The 17,961-nt window shown below is 32.6% G+C and overlaps 1 protein-coding gene across 6 annotated transcripts in view; it reads right to left on the minus strand.

The window, feature by feature from the left end:
• The window catches only part of LOC127731003 (glycoprotein-N-acetylgalactosamine 3-beta-galactosyltransferase 1-B-like), a 155,689-nt gene extending 150,966 nt beyond the window's left edge, over nucleotides 1–4,723 (minus strand). For 3 of the 6 annotated variants that reach the window (XM_052239719.1, XM_052239714.1, XM_052239713.1), the window contains exon 1: nucleotides 4,515–4,651. The gene's annotated coding sequence lies outside the window, so the exon portion shown is untranslated. The other 3 variants (XM_052239720.1, XM_052239718.1, XM_052239715.1) reach the window with 3 other exon arrangements.
• Between the last annotated feature and the right edge of the window lie 13,238 nt (nucleotides 4,724–17,961).

Below are 17,961 nucleotides of genomic sequence, written 5' to 3' on the forward strand. Positions count from 1 at the left end.
ACACAGTACAAGACCAGAACAGACAGAGCCGACATTAATCAGCCAGTATACATATTAAAACAGCACAAAAATGTAGCAATGAGGTCTTAAGAACAGTGTTCCTTGGTCTACCCTGAGTGTACCCTTTCTATCCCAGTTAGGAACAACATCAAGTTGTAATTGAAATGTGTTATAAAAACTGAATTCACATATAGTTATATCAATGATAATCAGCCCCCCTCTTAACTTAATTTGAAAAAAACATAATTGACAGGTATAATACGTTTTTCCTGCAAGCCGAAACTCAATAACAAAAAAAGACAAAAGAACAGCAGCCACACACTTAGCTATGTGAATTACGATTTTTGCTTTATCCTACATATCGGTCTTTTGATGTTGTCCCCAAAACTAAAAGTCTTACACTGAATCTATATATTTTGCTTTGAGACCAGAATATTGTCGAAAAAATAATTAAAACAAAACTTGCGTTTTAGATTAAGAAAGGTTCCGGGAAACGCTCAGAATGCACGATTTTGCGTCATTTTTTCCAGAGCTTCTGGGGGCCTTTAGTGGCCCCCAAACCCTTCGCCGAAAATGTTTTATATATTTTTACTCACTTTTAAAAGAGGCTAGTTACGGCCCTGAGCACAACACCCAGTGCCGTGCCTTTGATATCTTACTGTGAACTAAAGGGTACTCAGTGGGTAATATTCTTAGTACTTTAATTATGTGACGTGATTACGAGTATCTATTAAGATAAAAAAAAGGAATTAATTTCAGTTAGTGGTCGAAATAAATGATAACATTATAACACCTGTTTTTATAGGGATATTCCAAATTCAGATTTTGCCGAAATTAACACAAGATGTCCTTGAACCTTTAATAGATGAATGTAGTTTTATAACATTTACTCCCAAATAACGCTTTAACGTAATAATGGAGACACAGCGCTACACTCTTTTTAAAGATTTTGTTCTAAGAGGGAAGTTACTTAACAAATCCTGAATTTGAGACTCGTATGATACCACGAGACAGGATGTTTATCTATAGTATTCCAGGTAATTTTTCCAAATTTTATTGATTAACGGATAAATTTCTTTTTTGAACTTAACATATAGCTACAGTCTAAGTTTTAAGTTTTTAGACGTCAATTACACTTTTATGAGTCTTTATGAAATTTGGTGAAACTCCGAGAAAAGCTTCTTCATGAAAAATATAGACTCTTGGGTAAGTTTTTTAATTAAAGACATTAATAACTTTCGAAAACATTCATGGAGTTTCTGATTAGAAGAAATTTCTTCCAACGAACTAACTTCTCCATGTACTTAATGTAAGGTCTATGTCTGATCGAGGAAATTTCTTCAAAATAGCTTATAGATATATGCTTTTCATTTTAGTGGGATTGAAAGCTTGTCCATATCTTCAACTCATATGAATACCTGGGTGGGAAAGTGCACCTAAAGACTTCACTGGCCACCCAAAGTCTGAGTTACCTATCAATTATGGGTATGGGCACATTTTTCAGTCTTTGTGTACAGTTCCCTACGGCAAAGTTTTTACCCACACCTAGTGGGATTGAAAGCTTGTCCCAGGCCCTTTTATTCATGGAAATGCCCGGGTGGGAAAGTGCACCCCCGTCCGGCCCTTTTACCCAGTATGGTAAAAATAATAACCATTGTCCTAACTTCAAATTATATGACAGTAATTCAATGGCAAAATATACATTATCATTACTTCTCCTGGAAAAAAATCAGCATAACAGTACCTATATGTGTTGACTGGTTCCCGGAAATTTGGAAGTACAAAAACAGGTACTGAGCAAAATCTGAGCAACAGGGCAAATATTCCCTGCTTTATAATTTCTTTTTTTTTTATCATTCAAAAGAGACTTTCAACAAGGGTCCTATAGTGATCCCAAGTGATTAAACTTTCATTTATACCAAAATAAACCAAATATTTCACTTATTGACAAAGTTTTGGCTTAATGCATAGGAACTTTTTTGTTTGAAATATGTAATACTTTCTAGTATGTTCTTTTTGACCGGGCCGATATAGTAATTCTTTACCTAAAGGGATTTTAAGGAAATACACGATATTTGAGGATGCCGAGAGTATAGAAAGCCGTTATATGATTTTTCTACCGCATATAGCGTCTTTCTTGTTCAGTTTAACTTTTTATTTTTCTCACCGTAAATTGACATCTGCACTAATGTACTAAGATTGTTTTATTCTGTTCTACAATACTTAATACACCTCTGAATCTTGAGAGTTGGTTTAGCCGTTATGTACTAAGATTGCCTTTTATTAATTCATCTTTACTATATGTAGTTATTGTTACACGTTAAAAATCTTAGTTTAAACTGGGAACATATATATATATGTTCCTGGTTTAAAGTATCGCAAACAAATAACATTCCAGATACTTTTGGTTTTTTTAACTTGTTTTGTTTTTTTTTATTGTTTTTTTTTCATTCATTTTTTGCAAGGAACGAAGATCTCTATTTTATATAAATGTATAATGCCATGTAATATAAAATCTTCAAATACTGAATTACTGATTTAGAGCATAAGCCTTGAGCAAGCACGCTACTCACGTTAATTGTTAGAAAGATTGAAATCCAAAGTAAAACTTAAACAAAATTAATTACTTTTTCCTTTCTAAAAGGATATGTATTTATTATTCCGTCCCCTATTTATTGCAAATGTAGACATATGTGGTCCATTAAACATTTAAAAGCGATATATTACGTATTTCTTATAAGTAGAACGTTGTAGCATAATGTCAATTTGTGATTTTCAGACATATCTCTGAATGATTCTCTAACGTGTTGATGCTCATTGTTAAGTTTAGTGGTCGATAGAATTGGTCGCTAGCTTGATTGGTCGCTGGAATTGGTCGCTAGCTTGAGTCTGGTGGAGATGGGTTACACATGTACTATGCGTGTTCAGCAATAATAAAGAAAAGGATGTCAACATTGAAAGTGAAACAAGGGTGAACCATTTCGTTGACTGATTCGATCCATAAAACATCATTCTTATACAGGTTAAAACGATGATTAACTTATTAACATGAAACCAAACAGACACAGAAAAATTAAACTGCACGTGGTCGCTATCTGTTTATATTTATATTCATGTTTATATCGGGTTATACGATCGTCGGCAGTCTTCGGGTGTCATCTCGATGGTTAATTAAATGGCGTCTAGACTAAAATACGCACGAAATGCCGATATATATTATCGAATCCATATTGGATATACGTTATAGTATGTTATAAATCATTTGAGTCAAATCGGTGAACATGAATTTAACAGCTAATGCCCCTTTAAATATCAGGTCGAACATAGCATACATATAAATTTATGTACTTTAGCACTAATCAGTGTAGGGCATGAAAAACAATCCCTTAAAAGCCACCAAAGATACCAAATGTTAGAATAGCACAGGAAATCCTGCCTTAAGTCTCATCGACAGCGACAATCGTACCTCAATTTATTCGAAGTTCAATGAAGGAAGAATTTGACGAGATTTCATAAAAATAGTTTTCCTTGAATTGATACTTAGTAAGGACGATATAATATGAAAAAGTACATGATATTTACAGCAATTTAGGAGCAATAACCTTAAAGTACACATTCAGCAAAATATTCCCATATTCCCGCTTCTTAGGGTAAGAGTGTTTTGAATTTTTGTATTTATTTGCATGTGGTAATTATTTGTTAAAAATTTAGTTTTTAAGCAGTTTTTTTTAACTCAAATCGACTTGACATTAAATTGTTTTTCTAACCAGATCAAGCTATTTATTCAATTCAATTCAAAGCTTTATTTATAGTCGGCATGTCAAATAACAAATAAACATAAGCTCTTTGAGCTTTTATAACCGACAATTATAAGTCAAAGAAGATATTAATCATGTGTTGAAGACTCCGGTGCTTTAAATTGGTCATTTGTTTAATTTATTTATATTTAGATGATCTGTACGCCCGAGCGTTTTGACGTTAATGTAGCCACGCTCCTGCAGTCTTTGCATACAAAATGCCTAGTGAAAAGGGCATGCAACAAGTAGCCACGCACACAGTAAATCCTACATGTATTATCAAGTGTACATAGCTCTTTTTTACATTGGCTATTGTACATGTTGTACAAAAGGATCAGACAGAATTATCACCTTGTTTTAAAAATTATTGCTCGAGGAAATAATCTGACAAAGATCTGGTTTGTATGAATGATTTCCCCTTCATTGTGACATGGGAAATCTGGTTGACATAAGTTATGCCCTGTGAATGACAATACCACATTTTCTGTTGACCAATTAGTTTTACTAGTACTTTTCAATGTATAATTAAAACAAATCCAGTATTGTATGCAAATTCTTACCATGAATAATGTGAAATAAATCAATAAACGATAGTAAACGCATTCCTGTCTCGTCATGAAAGATTTGTTACAAACATTTAGAATGTGTGTAGTTCTCCGGGTTATTATACTATGTAAATTGTCGATGTAAAAAGTAAGTAGTGTAACGGATACTTACATCCGGACATACTAAATCCAATTGTTTTTATAGATACTGTATAGTTTCTCATTCAACGTGTGTATTTCTGTTTCTACACATATCCTAAAGACACGTTCATTTGAGATAAGATTAGAAAATGTATATGTATGTACTACACTCACTCATAAAATAACATGTATATCTCCCAGGGACACTTATGTACCTTAATCGACTGTAGTATACATGCTACTGATTTGGAATAAAAGTGTCTATAATTGATCACTGGATTTGAAAAGAATCGATGACCTTTTAAAAATTTTTCGATAATAAATTCACCTGATATGAGACAGGTTTATGAAAGTTTTATCTTAATTCCATTATATGTACTTATTTAGTTATAGGTGATTTATTGAATATCGCAGCAACGTTAACTAAGGATTTAATACACGAATCTTTATAGGACAGGTAAGGAGAGAACGGAACGGCCTTTTTTTAAAGCATTGTTTTAAAATGCCTATAAGTCTAGTTCATATTAAAGGGGCACTAGCTGTCAAATTCATGTGGATCGATTTGACTTAAATTCTCATATTTGATTTATAACAATGTAAAACATTTATCCAAATTATTAAAAGTCTAAAATAAACAATTTACAGAGCATGGGCTCGATGATATGTAGCTTCGTTTCGTGTGTATTCTAGTCTAGACGCCATCTAATTAACTATCGAGTTGACCTCAGAAAATCTCCGATGGTTATATAAGGTATATAAACATAAATATAGATATAAATAGATTAAGCGAACTCGTGCAATTGGATTTTTCTAGGTCTATTTAATTTCATATTATTATGTAGATTAAAAATATATGTTAATCATCGTTTTTACCTATATAAGAATGATTTTTTTGTCAATCGAATCAGTCAATCAAATGATTTACCTTTGTTCCACTTTCAATGTTGACATTCTTTTCCTTTAAATGACTGATCACGCACGATTCATGCGTTATCCATCTCTAGCTAAGGGGTTAAATTGAAGTTCACATGAATACGGATTCAATGTGGTCGAATTATTCACTTGAAAGTGAATAATTAATCTCCAATGTTTCTTAGCTTATTTTGTCAAAATTGAACCATACTTGCTGCTAAAAGCGAATTATTATTTCACTATTTCACTTTCATTAATGATTGAACAAAAAAAAAATCCTACTTTAGATTTTTTATATATCTCGTAGCTAGTTTCCCTTTAACACATGAAATGATATATATACATATATAATGTAATTTTTTTCAAAACTTTATTCTGTGTGGTTTAGATCGATTTTTACAGCAATGCTTTGGCATATTGAGCTTAAACTTCACACGCGTGTGTTATAAAGGAAATTGAACAAAGATTGGAAAAAAACACGTACGATGAATTGGGTCAATTTCCTTTTACCTTACAGGACCACCAAGTGCGGCTAAAACTGTTCTGAATCTCCTTGTCATGTATCGAATTAAATTTAATGATCGTACCTTTGATATAATTGGCCTTAGGGGTAATACCACCTTTTTTCCCCGTATTAGTCGTTGTTAAATTAGCATTTTTTTTTAAATTGTGCAGAATTTATCTTTGTTTCAAATAAAGAAATACTTAATATGAGTAAAGTTTTTCTTGTCCAGTACTACAGTGAAAATTTCACAAATCATTTCATTACATATAAGATAATAGCCATCAAAGGAAGTACACAAATCAAATGTTCACTCCTTTGACGTGACGTACTATGTTTTGGTAGTATTACACCTTATTTATTACATGAAATACACGTTCGAATACTTAAGTGAGTTGGTCCGATGATTAAGTTGGAGGTTGCATTGGGGGACGCGTCTATCAAGTTCGTCCAAAAGATGTTCTATTGGGTTCAAATTTGGCGGCCATGTTCTGAGTATTGAAATCCATGGTAACCATTGCTGTATTCGGCCGTGCATTGTCCTGTTGAAACATTTTGCCTATTTAACACCCGAGTTTTCTGCACGAAAGTTGTCTGACCTATGCATCATTTGACAGTAGTCATACATATTTACTTTTCTACATTGGCTAGAGGTATAGGGGGAGGGTTGAGATCTCATAAACATGTTTAACCCCGCCGCATTTTTGCGCCTGTCCCAAGTCAGGAGCCTCTAGCCTTTGTTAGTCTTGTATTATTTTTAATTTTAGTTTCTTGTGTACAATTTGGAGTTTAGTATGGCGTTCATTATCACTGAACTAGTATATATATTTGTTTAGGGGCCAGCTGAAGGACGCCTCCGGGTGCGGGAATTTCTCGCTGCATTGAAGACCTGTTGGTGACCTTCTGCTGTTGTCTGTTCTATGGTCGGGTTGTTGTCTCTTTGACACATTCCCCATTTCCATTCTCAATTTGATATAACGTTCGTGTAATTCTTGACCCATGCACGAAGAACGTAACTTGAAAATTAATAAAAAAAATCTGTAACTTCTTTGTTTCACAACTTTTCAACCTCAAATGATGAATAGTCTTTTTCATATGCAACGGTCTGATGTATGCTAAAAGCAGTAAACGACAAACAAATCTGACAGAAAGCAATCAACGATCACCACTGAATTACAGGTTCCTGACGAGGGAGCACACATAAAATGTGGCGGGGTTAAACATGTTTGTGAGCGCTCAATCCTTCACTAACCTGGGACGGTGGTGTAACAGCACAACAATGAAAAAAAATGTTGATTTCCGTTTGAAAGGACTAGACTCGTCATATCGACAAGAAGCAAAAAATAGTAAATAACAAAAAGACACACAATACCGATCTAAGAGTACTTGCAGATACTGAAAACCAGTTCAAGGCTGATTTCAACAAATAATGAACCATGTTGTCTTTAGACTGAAATATCAATCAGTACACATCGAACGGATTTAGTGAAATAACGTCATAACCAGTCTGAGAAAAGCAAGACCTTGTACAATGCGGAAATATAATTACACACACAGTGTGTACGACCATAAGTGTTCATAACTGTATAGCAATGCAAATTTAGTTATATTTCAATTTATTAAAAGTAATATCAATGTTAGTACCGATGAAAACAATATTCAAAGGTCTTACTACATTGTTAAAAAGTGTATTCAAAGGATCAATAAGTTTACATGGATCGTACTTAAATTTAGGGCTCTATAAATAACATCATCGTGTAAAGTAGGATGTGATATACTGTTTGTAATAGGTTTATATATGTGCAACAAAATGTCCAAACCAAATCTTTGTATCTATGAAAGAATTTTGTAAAGGTTTTAATAAGTTTGCGGAAACGAAATGCCTGACTCAATAATTCACCAGTTAAACAGTTTTTACTCTTTGATTTATAAGACTAATTTGAAGAAAACCACTAGTGATTAATAAAAGTTAATTTGCTCTGAACTATCTGTGCTGGTATAAAAAAAAGTGTGTATCTTGAAACATATATTTTTGTGACGGACCTTCAGCTTTTAATTGCACAGAAATAAGTTTATGACAGAAAAACATCCGTTATTTAGCACATACTTACAACTTCTCGTCCAATCAAATTGCTTATATTTGCCTTCTAATTTTCATAGTACATACTTTTCCTGTGTACTAAGTAACTACGCATGAATGACCACAAGGGTAAGATTTCATTGTATCGTAATCAAGATATTTAAAACAAAAATTGCCACTGGCTATTTTGAAATAAAATGCTGTGTTCCAAATTAAGTTAAATAGTTTGTAATTAGTTTTCACATTGACTTTCAAATATCCTGCTATTAAAATCTTTGGATCTAAAAAATATTTTTGACAATTGCAAATTTTACCATTTAAATAAAGGGTAATACATATGGTTCTTTATACCTTGATTAGAGTACAACGATATCTTAAAATTATGATAATGTATCATTCATGCAATTACTTTGTACACAGAAAAGTGTGTTCTATGAAACCTTGTGAAGGAAAATTAAAGCAACTTGGTGATAATTTTTTAAACTTTCTTAAGGAAAGTGATCTATTTCGTCATGAATTGATTGATTTATTGATTATTGGTTGCTTAATGTCCAGTGGCAAATATTTCATGCATGTTCAGGACGATGTCATGAATTGAAAAACTGTGATTATGTCTGAAGATAATGTGCCACCTATATATATATATATATAAACATATTCTGATAAATCTTTTAGTTTTTACTTTGAACTAATAAAAAAAAAAAACACAAAACCTATAATCTCTGATCTATTTGTAGTTGCTTTTTAATGCCTATCTGCTAGACTATATCTTTGGGGACAAATTATCTATATGTTTCAAATTTATTATAGCTTAAGTTTTACTGTGAAATTAAAAAAATGTTTTCAAAACATGTAAAGCTTCCACTGCAATTTAATTATTGCCTGCTTTTGGTCAATTTATGTTGTCATCTTACCTTGTAAGAAGAACATGTATAGTAAAACACCGCTTTATATCAGTATGCATACTTACACCAGCAGCTACCATCTTTTCATTCTGGAGTGAAGGGCCTTTTGAAATCACATATTTTACAATGATACTAGTGAGTAGATTTACAAAATTCGTTAATGAGCTCCGTTTTACAAACACCTGTGATACAAGTAGTCAGCCAAAATAAACTATCAATAGACCAATTAAAAGATTACTCGAGTTGTAAATATGTGCTAAATTGGATAGTCTATGGAAAGGTATATACTATGAAATTAAGACCTCGGGGCAAGCCCCTCGCTCTAAATTTCATAGTATATACCTTTTCATAGACTAACCTAGACATAAACATTGTACAAATGTAAATATCTAACTTATTCGGTCCTTGTGTTTTGTTCATATTTGCATCTGGTTATACCTTTATATCTTTTTACTTTAATGAATTTCATGTGCATACCAGATATTGGTAGTTTTGTTGAAATTTATCATTGTCATTTTTGACGTTCGAACATACGTTTGTTTTTAATATTTTGTGATTTGTACACAGGTGATAGTTTTAAATATAGATATCTGTGATAAAAAACTATAGTACAATTAAAGTATTCTTGATAAATAGTTTTTTACTACACCAGAAAAAGATTTACTAGTGAAAAATTTCGAAACAATTTAAGAACGTATCCATCCATGCTGTATTTTTTGCGGGGTTTTAAAGAACATAAACACATCCAGACCATTGAAAAGATATGCGCATGCTTCATAAAAATAGACTGAATTAATGACTGAAAATCTCACATCTTTGAGATGAAAACATTCAGATAAACATACACAGGCAAATTTTGTTCACGTAAATTTCACGTGAAATTCACGTGAATTTCACATGAAAAATTTCACGTGAGATTTACCTCAAACGAGCTTATACGTGAAACTCACGTGAATTTCACGTTAATTTTACGTGAATCGAGCTTTCACGTGAAATTCACGTTAAATTTTTCACGTGATATTAATGTGAATCGAGCTTTCATGTGAAATTCACGTTAAATTTTTCACGTGAAACTAACGTGAATCGAGCTTTCATTTTATTTTTATTCTAGTAAATGAAATTAAGGTGAATTGAGCTTCAATCACACAAATTTCACAGTATTTGAGCATATTTTAGATAAGTGAATGCTAATCTAGTACACATTCTTTTTTGATATATATAAATATTCTTCTTAGTCTTGACCATGTGTTCATACTTCCATTCTATTTTACTTTCTTGTATCTAAAATTTCTTGGTCCTAAATAATACAAAAAATATTTACATATCAATTCCAACTCACAATATCTCCAATGCAAGAGATAAGATGCAATAAAACCAAGAAGGCAAGCAAATATCCAGGTCACCTTAGTTCACTCCTAGAACATTTTTGGTTGTGTTCGAGTCTCAATCCTTTTTTTAAAAGTAATGTATGGATTGGTGATTCATTTATAGAAGATGTATGCACTGATGTATATTTCATTTTTAATATGTTACTTTATGTATGTATAAGTCATTTTGTGTTCATCAGTTTTGAGACAATCCAATCACATTAAGAAAACAGTACTAGTCTTACTTTTAATTTTGAAGAAAAAAACTAGTTCACCCTGCCACATATTCATGTGCCTGTTTCAAGCCAGGAACCTTTACAGTGGTTGTCTAAAATCTCATCTTAATAAAAACAAATATTTAGAGAATTTGGTGTTGATGGCAGCTCTTTGATTGGTATTGTTTAATTTATTCAAAACTTTAATAGACTCTGGTCAATTAAATAGATCATGACATATTGTTTAGACACCTGTCTATTGTTGAGGACTGTATGTTAGCACCTTAATGCCTTTCGGGTGTTTTTGTTGTTGTGTTGCTGTCTGATTGATTTATACCTCATATCTCATTGTATTAATAAACTGAAATAGAAATTTCTGTGAAATACATTTGATATACCATATTGATATACCATAATTTTTTCATTTTAACACCGATCTTGAGGTTAAGGCAAAAAGAAAACAAATGTTGACAAACAACAGGCATATACCATTAAAAGATCTCAAATTTTGGCTGCACAATAAGCTAAAAATTCTTGTTATTTCAAATATTTATATAAAATTCATCTTAAAACATGCATTTTCCATTTTTTGACACAATAATTTGAATTTGAATTGTTTTATATTCTGAAAGTACTTGTGGTTGAAAAAATATACACAATATTTAATTCCATGTGTTTTAGATTTCTTGAATACACCACTCCCATATCATGACTACATGTCTGTTAGTAATATTTAAGAGTTCTCTCCTGCATGTAATTGCTATAGTTGCTATTTGTACACAAGGCTTCCTTCATACATTTGCACTTATCCTTCTAAGATGTTGCTTGAATGATAAAATCCTGTAATACATAATCAGCCATCAGACTCTTGGAATACAGTTGCTGTAATAAAAAAAAAGGGACATAACTCAAGAACGATAAAAGTGACCCTACCCAAATTTGTACTTGATCTGAGTGGTAATAAGTATTGTGTATAGGTTTCATAATGTTTGGTTGGTGCAAACTTAGGTTGCAGAACGGAAACTAAAAATTTTGCAATTTTTCAATTTATAAAGGGGCATAACTCGATAATGGTTAAAGTGACGCCACCAAAATTCAACTTGATCTGTGTTTTGTTGTAATAAGCATTGTGTATAAGTTTCATAACATTTGGTTGAGGCAACTTAAGTTAGAGAACGGAAACTAAAAAATTTGCATTTTTTTTTTCCATTTTTAAAGGGGCATAACTCTAGAACGGTTAAAGTGACGCCACCAAAATTCAAACTTGATCTGTGTTTTGTGGTAATAAGCATTATGTATAAGTTTCATAACATTTGGTTGAGGCAAACTCAAGTTAGAGAACAGAAACCAATTTTTGGACGTACATACGTGTACAGACGGACAAGGGTAAAACTTAATGCCAGCATATATTTTTTGTAAAACATACATCAAATATTGCCTTACCAATCAAGCAAAAAGGATGAGATCAATCTAATCTCCAATGATTTACCAAACTTACATATATATATATATATATATATTGTGTGTGAACAGCTGGAGTGGACTAATAATAGTAGTTGTTTGTTGCTGTTTATCATGTTTGTTTTTCGCTTATTTGTCTTTTATTGTGACTTGGATGGATAGTTGTCTCATTGGCACTCATACCACATCTTATATCTTTTTACGTAAACCAGGCCCTTAGCTTTCTCGTTTGAATTGTTATACATGTAATTTAGGACCTTTTATAACTTGCTAGATGCTGTATTGGTTTTGCTCATTGTTGAAAGCTGTACATACAGTGATCTATAGTTGCTAACATTCATTCATTTGGAATCTTGTGGATAGTTGTCTCATTGGCAATAATACCACATCTTCTCATTTTTATTATAATAAATTAATAATGAAAACTAACTCTATTCATGCTGTTGCATGTTTTCTACACATTACCTGTATATATAATATATACTAGAACACACCCGCCACATCATGGGGTCGTGACTGAAGCAAAGTACCTAAGCCTTATTTTTTTTTATTAGTTTTCGTTTTGTCATCTAATACTGTCATGCTGATAATTAGGTGCACAGTTATCTCTGCTTTCAAGATCTTTCTTTTTGAACCCCTCGACCCGGAACTTGTTAATTATTGGTAAAATAAAAAGTTCCGACTCAGTTTGTCAAGTACGTGATAACTCCTTTGTGGGGTATCTGCGATGTCGCCTTCGCCTGTTCTGCTTACTGAAGCTGGTCTTATCATCACGTGATTTGTTATCGAATGCCTTATCTACCTACCAATGCAAATAAACACGGAAACTCTCGTGGATATTTGTGGATGGCCACATGAATGACGACACCTGTTTCCGTCTAATTAATGAAGGCGAAAGCTGAGAAGATTTTAAAAATCGGTTCATATTTAACAGAACGACATAAGAACATTAACTGTATTCGGAAAGAAGGCAAGATTATTTTAAGTTGTGTTTTAATATGTTTTAATCATTGGAACTTGGAAATCGGGAAATATGTTGTGAAGGGTTTTATCGTCCTTTTTGTTGTAAGTTCTCGTATGGTTCTTGTAGGTAAAAAGATGTCTGGGCATCTGGGGACTACATGTCGTTGTTATGGACTGGCTTGGCAGCGAGAGTGGGACTCGCGCCTTCCGACCTTTTTAATGAAATAAATAAGACAACTCAATTTGCTGGTAGGAACAATGATATTACGGGCAGTAGACTTATATTTGCTTTTATAGTCACTATTGAATACCCGACATTCTTGTTACCCAGCCAAAATTGAGCATCTTTTGCAAACGATGGAATTTGTTGCTAAAACATTTATTGCTTCATAATATCAAGGAATTGTATATTTAAATATTTAAGTATACAATTCCTTGATAATATGCAAAATGCATGTATTTGTTTTAGAAAAGCATCCAGATTATTATTTCTAAAATTAGTTAGAACAATACTTTGTTTGAATTCCAATTTCTAATCTTTATAATAAAAGATAATTAAGATTTGTTAAATTTTAATTATTATTTTGTATGTGTCAATCATCGAGGGGCCTGATGGGTTATTTTCGTTCTTCGTGATCGGCGCATTTTTCGCTATCGTGATCCGTTTTTCTACAGATTTTTTTTTTTATATTTTCGTGATGCGTGATCATGGAAATTTATTTTCTGTGAATCGTGATTGACAAAAAAATCAACTCGTGAATCGTGATGAGACCCCCCCCCCATCAGGCCCCTTATCATCGTATCCCAGCTTTTTGATTGATTATTAATAACATTCTTGTGTGCCTTAATGTATTACTGAATATTCATGACGCTGATGCTTATCTACAATTCTGTGAATATGGTTATAACGTTAGATGTAATAGCAATTCGCCATACATCTGTCCGTCAACCTAACAACCTTCTTTATGCGTGCTACATAACTTGTTAATTAAGGTTCTTGACTTGTACTATTTTTGCTTAACTTGCATCTAAGAATATATATATTTATATTTATATTTATTTCATTAAAAAAGGTAAGTTATATACTGTTACTTAAACTTATTTAAAGAAAGAAATTAATTGCTATATAATTCAATAAATATAAATATATATATTCAGATATAACATTTTAGTCATTGCGTTTCATGAGGTTATTCACTCATGTATAACAAATAGAATGAACGTAGTTTACAAGGTAATTCAAGCAATATTTCAAATAGAAATACATGTGTTATTGTCAACTGATAATGTTATTTATTGTTAATCTGTATGATTTATGCACTGTGATATTTTATGATCAGAAAGAAAAGACAAGAATAATTAAAATATCCTTGTTCCTACCAGCAAATTGAGTTGTCTTATTTATTTCATTAAAAAGGTCGGAAGGCGTGAGTCCCACTCTCGCTGCCAAGCCAGTCCATAACAACGACATGTAGTCCCCAGATGCACAGACATCTTTTTACCTACAAGAACCATACGAGAACTTAACAAACGAGAGAAGGGAAATCACCATCATGTTTATCAATATAGAAGTCCTAAAGCACAAACATAGTCCAACCTTAACAAGTGTTCCCCCTGTGAAGTATACAACAAAAAGGACGATAAAACCCTTCACAACAAATATCCGGTATCCAAAAATCACATGTACCTGGAGTAGGGTGTTTGCAGAAAATAATGTGATGCGCGTGAAGTGTGTAAGATGGCGAAGGATAACTCGAATTTAAAGTTAAAGGTTGTAAATTTTTATCGAGTGTAACAAGAATATTTATGGTTTTCTCTATCATGTCTATCGTCTCAAAATAGAAAAATGTAATTAATCGTATTTATCGAATATGTTTTAAAAAACTAAAAGAGGTTAATAATTACACGCACGTGATGACCTCAACATAGCATTATCAGGTTACAAGACAGATAACATGTTACACTTTTGTAATAATTCATAATTCAAAAGTTAAAAACAACCTTCAACCTAGTCCGAGATTGCACTGACGTCTGACGGATTTTTTTTAGGAATGCCCGATTAGCTTCACTTTATATATTTTTGTATACATTTAAAGAACGATCATCATGATGGTCCCTATAAGCAGTATAATATTTATATTATTCTTAAGATTTTATCATGGGAACCAATTTAATTTTGTGTGTAAATGCTTAACAGTTCTGAAATATCTTACTACTTTTGTTAAGTAATTTATGTTTTGTTTCTTGTCGAATTCCATAAAATGTTTGCCATTGGACTTTCAATAAACAATTAATCAAAATATTTGTCAAAGTTAGCAGTAAACCTCAATTATAGATGCAGAATACAACTATTGTTTTCCTTACACAAGGAATTTATTGTTATTTAAGCAAATATTAAAATAAGGAGATATGGTACATGTATGATTGCCCATGCGCTATTTCATTATGCAAAAGTATGATATTTTTCCGATCAAAGCCCTTTAAACCCACTTTTCATTTTGTCATTTCCTTGACAATTGAGTACACATCCGATTATTTCGGTAAATTCCGTAATTACGATCAATGACGAGGTTCCAAAAATTTGATTGAACCCATGCATCGATATGACATGACGAGTTAATTAACAGAATGAGATACTAACGATTTTGCGGCATCGCAGTATAAACGTTTGAAGTCGGTTTGTTGGAGTTCCTGTCAATATAATACTTCCATGGTATAACTAACATATAACTGATGTTTTCAACAGAAATCTGAAAGTTATTGTACTTACTTAAATTATAACTGGTTGAAGGTCTAGACCAATAATATTTCTTGATAAACTTCTAACGTATATCAGTAAAATTTTGACATTGAAAAATAAAATGAAATTCATCCTCTGCTACATTTAGATCACACATAATACACATTCTACTATGATTCTATGTACTGTGAAGTCACTAGGTGTTTGGTTACTTACGATTTCATGATTACAGGTAGTTTTATTCACACTTGGGTGATTAAAAAGGTGTCAATAGTACACATGCCAGTTATTCGTTTAGATTAAGGTGATTAAAAAGGTGTCCCCAATACACGTGGCAGTATGATGTCATATTCCCAGTTCAACCAAATAAGTCATGCATATGATAAATTATTTTAAAAAGGACATAAACATAAGATAAAAGAAAGGAAAATAAATGGGGAATGTGTCCATGGGACACAGATGTCATAGGCTGGATGTTCTTTACCTTTACACACATTATTTTACTTTTCTTCTTGTTTATTTTTAATCCAGTTGTTGTAGCTATCTTTTGTATATCATCTGTTTTGGCTTGCAATTGTGTTCTTCTTGCTGACAGGAGACCTATATCATCTGCAAAATCAAATACTTCTAATACCCCTAATCTTCCCCAGTTGATACCACTCCTTTTCTGTGTTGCTTGTTTCATTTTCCAGTCTATAACCAGTATGAAAAGGAATCCAGACATTACACATCCTTGCCTGGCTCTAGATTTAATGTGGAACCATTCCGAATGTTTACCCTCATGTTCAACTACACAAATGAAGTGATCATGAAATACTTGCACCATCCTGATGATTTTACCTGGAATTCCATAGTTTGCCATGATCTTTTTTAAAGTTTCTCGATGGATAGTGTCAAACGCCCTTTTGAAGTCGATAAAGTTGATAAATAGGGCTGTTCCATTCAATGCACTGCTCTACTGTATTTCTCAGGATGAATATTTGGTTGATACAGCCTCGACCTCTTCGAAACCCCGCTTGTTCTTTCCGTAGAATGTTGTCAATAGCATCTCTAATTCTGTTGATGATAATTCTGCAGAGGACTTTCCCAGGTACAGATAGTAATTTTATTCCTCTCCAGTTGTCACAGTCTTCTAAATTTCCTTCTTTTTGAGAGTTTGACTATAATACCCTTCTACCAGTATGTTGGTATTTCTTCCCTGTTCCAAATCTTTGTAAACAGATGGCAAAAAACTTTTGCTAGTGTGCCTATATCAGCTTTCAATAGTTCAGCTTGTATGTTGTCTATACCTGTGAATATGAATATTTGCGTATAATTATAGTTGTTTGTCATCATTCGCTGTTTATCGATAAACCTGAAGATCATAAACGGCATTTTCTAAAAATTACATATATTAGCAGATATATTGTTTTCATCAACTTATCGAGTATATTTAATGTTTACCATTCAAAACTTTATACCTCCCTATTTTGGTAACACAAAACCACCTATTATTTCGTATACATACTAAAACCCAGCAGAAGTTTAATTTTTGATTATACGTCAGTAACATCAGACGTCAGTGTAGAAAATAGTACTCCTCGAACTTGAGAATGTGAATCGTCAAATTTTAGATATGATTACTATGGCCATGGTATTACGAGGGACCTCAATATCGTTCAAGATCGAAAGGTTAAAAACTTTTTGAAATAAGGACCAAAATATAGTCTTTCATCTAAAATAGATTAGAAACAGTGTCTTCATGTCATAAAAAACGCTCTTTCGTCGTATTGTAAAATTTGGTGTAAACGGGGAAAATCTGCCAAAAAATCCCAACTTCTAATAAAAGAGAGGCGAAGGATACCAAAGGGACATTCAAACTCTTAAGTCGAAAATAAACTGACAACGTCATGGCTAAAAAAAAGACAAACAAACAACACAGTACACAAAACACAACATAGAAAACCAAAAACTGAGCAACACGAACCCACCAAAAACTGGGGTGATCTCAGGTGCTCCGGAATGGTAAGCAGATCCTGTCCACATCTGGCACCCGTCGTGTTGCTCATGTTAGTACAAACTCCGGTAATAAGTCTAATTCGGTAGGTCACATTCGGGAAAAGGGAGACGGGATTGGAGTTACGACAATTGGAACATATCCGTTGTCATCTGTGAAACGGATATTCCATAACGGTCGTCCAACTCGATCGTAATAAATGTGTGAATGTTGTGGATATTCGAATATTACATTTTGAAAATAATTTAGAAATAAATAAAAGAGTACACAATACGCCCATTTCTAGAATAAGAAACAAACTTCAAGTACTCGCAAAACGGTTTGTGTTTGTACCGAC

Source organism: Mytilus californianus, unplaced genomic scaffold (genome assembly GCF_021869535.1).
Source record: "Mytilus californianus isolate M0D057914Y unplaced genomic scaffold, xbMytCali1.0.p SCAF_2, whole genome shotgun sequence".
Lineage (NCBI taxonomy): Eukaryota > Metazoa > Mollusca > Bivalvia > Mytilida > Mytilidae > Mytilus > Mytilus californianus.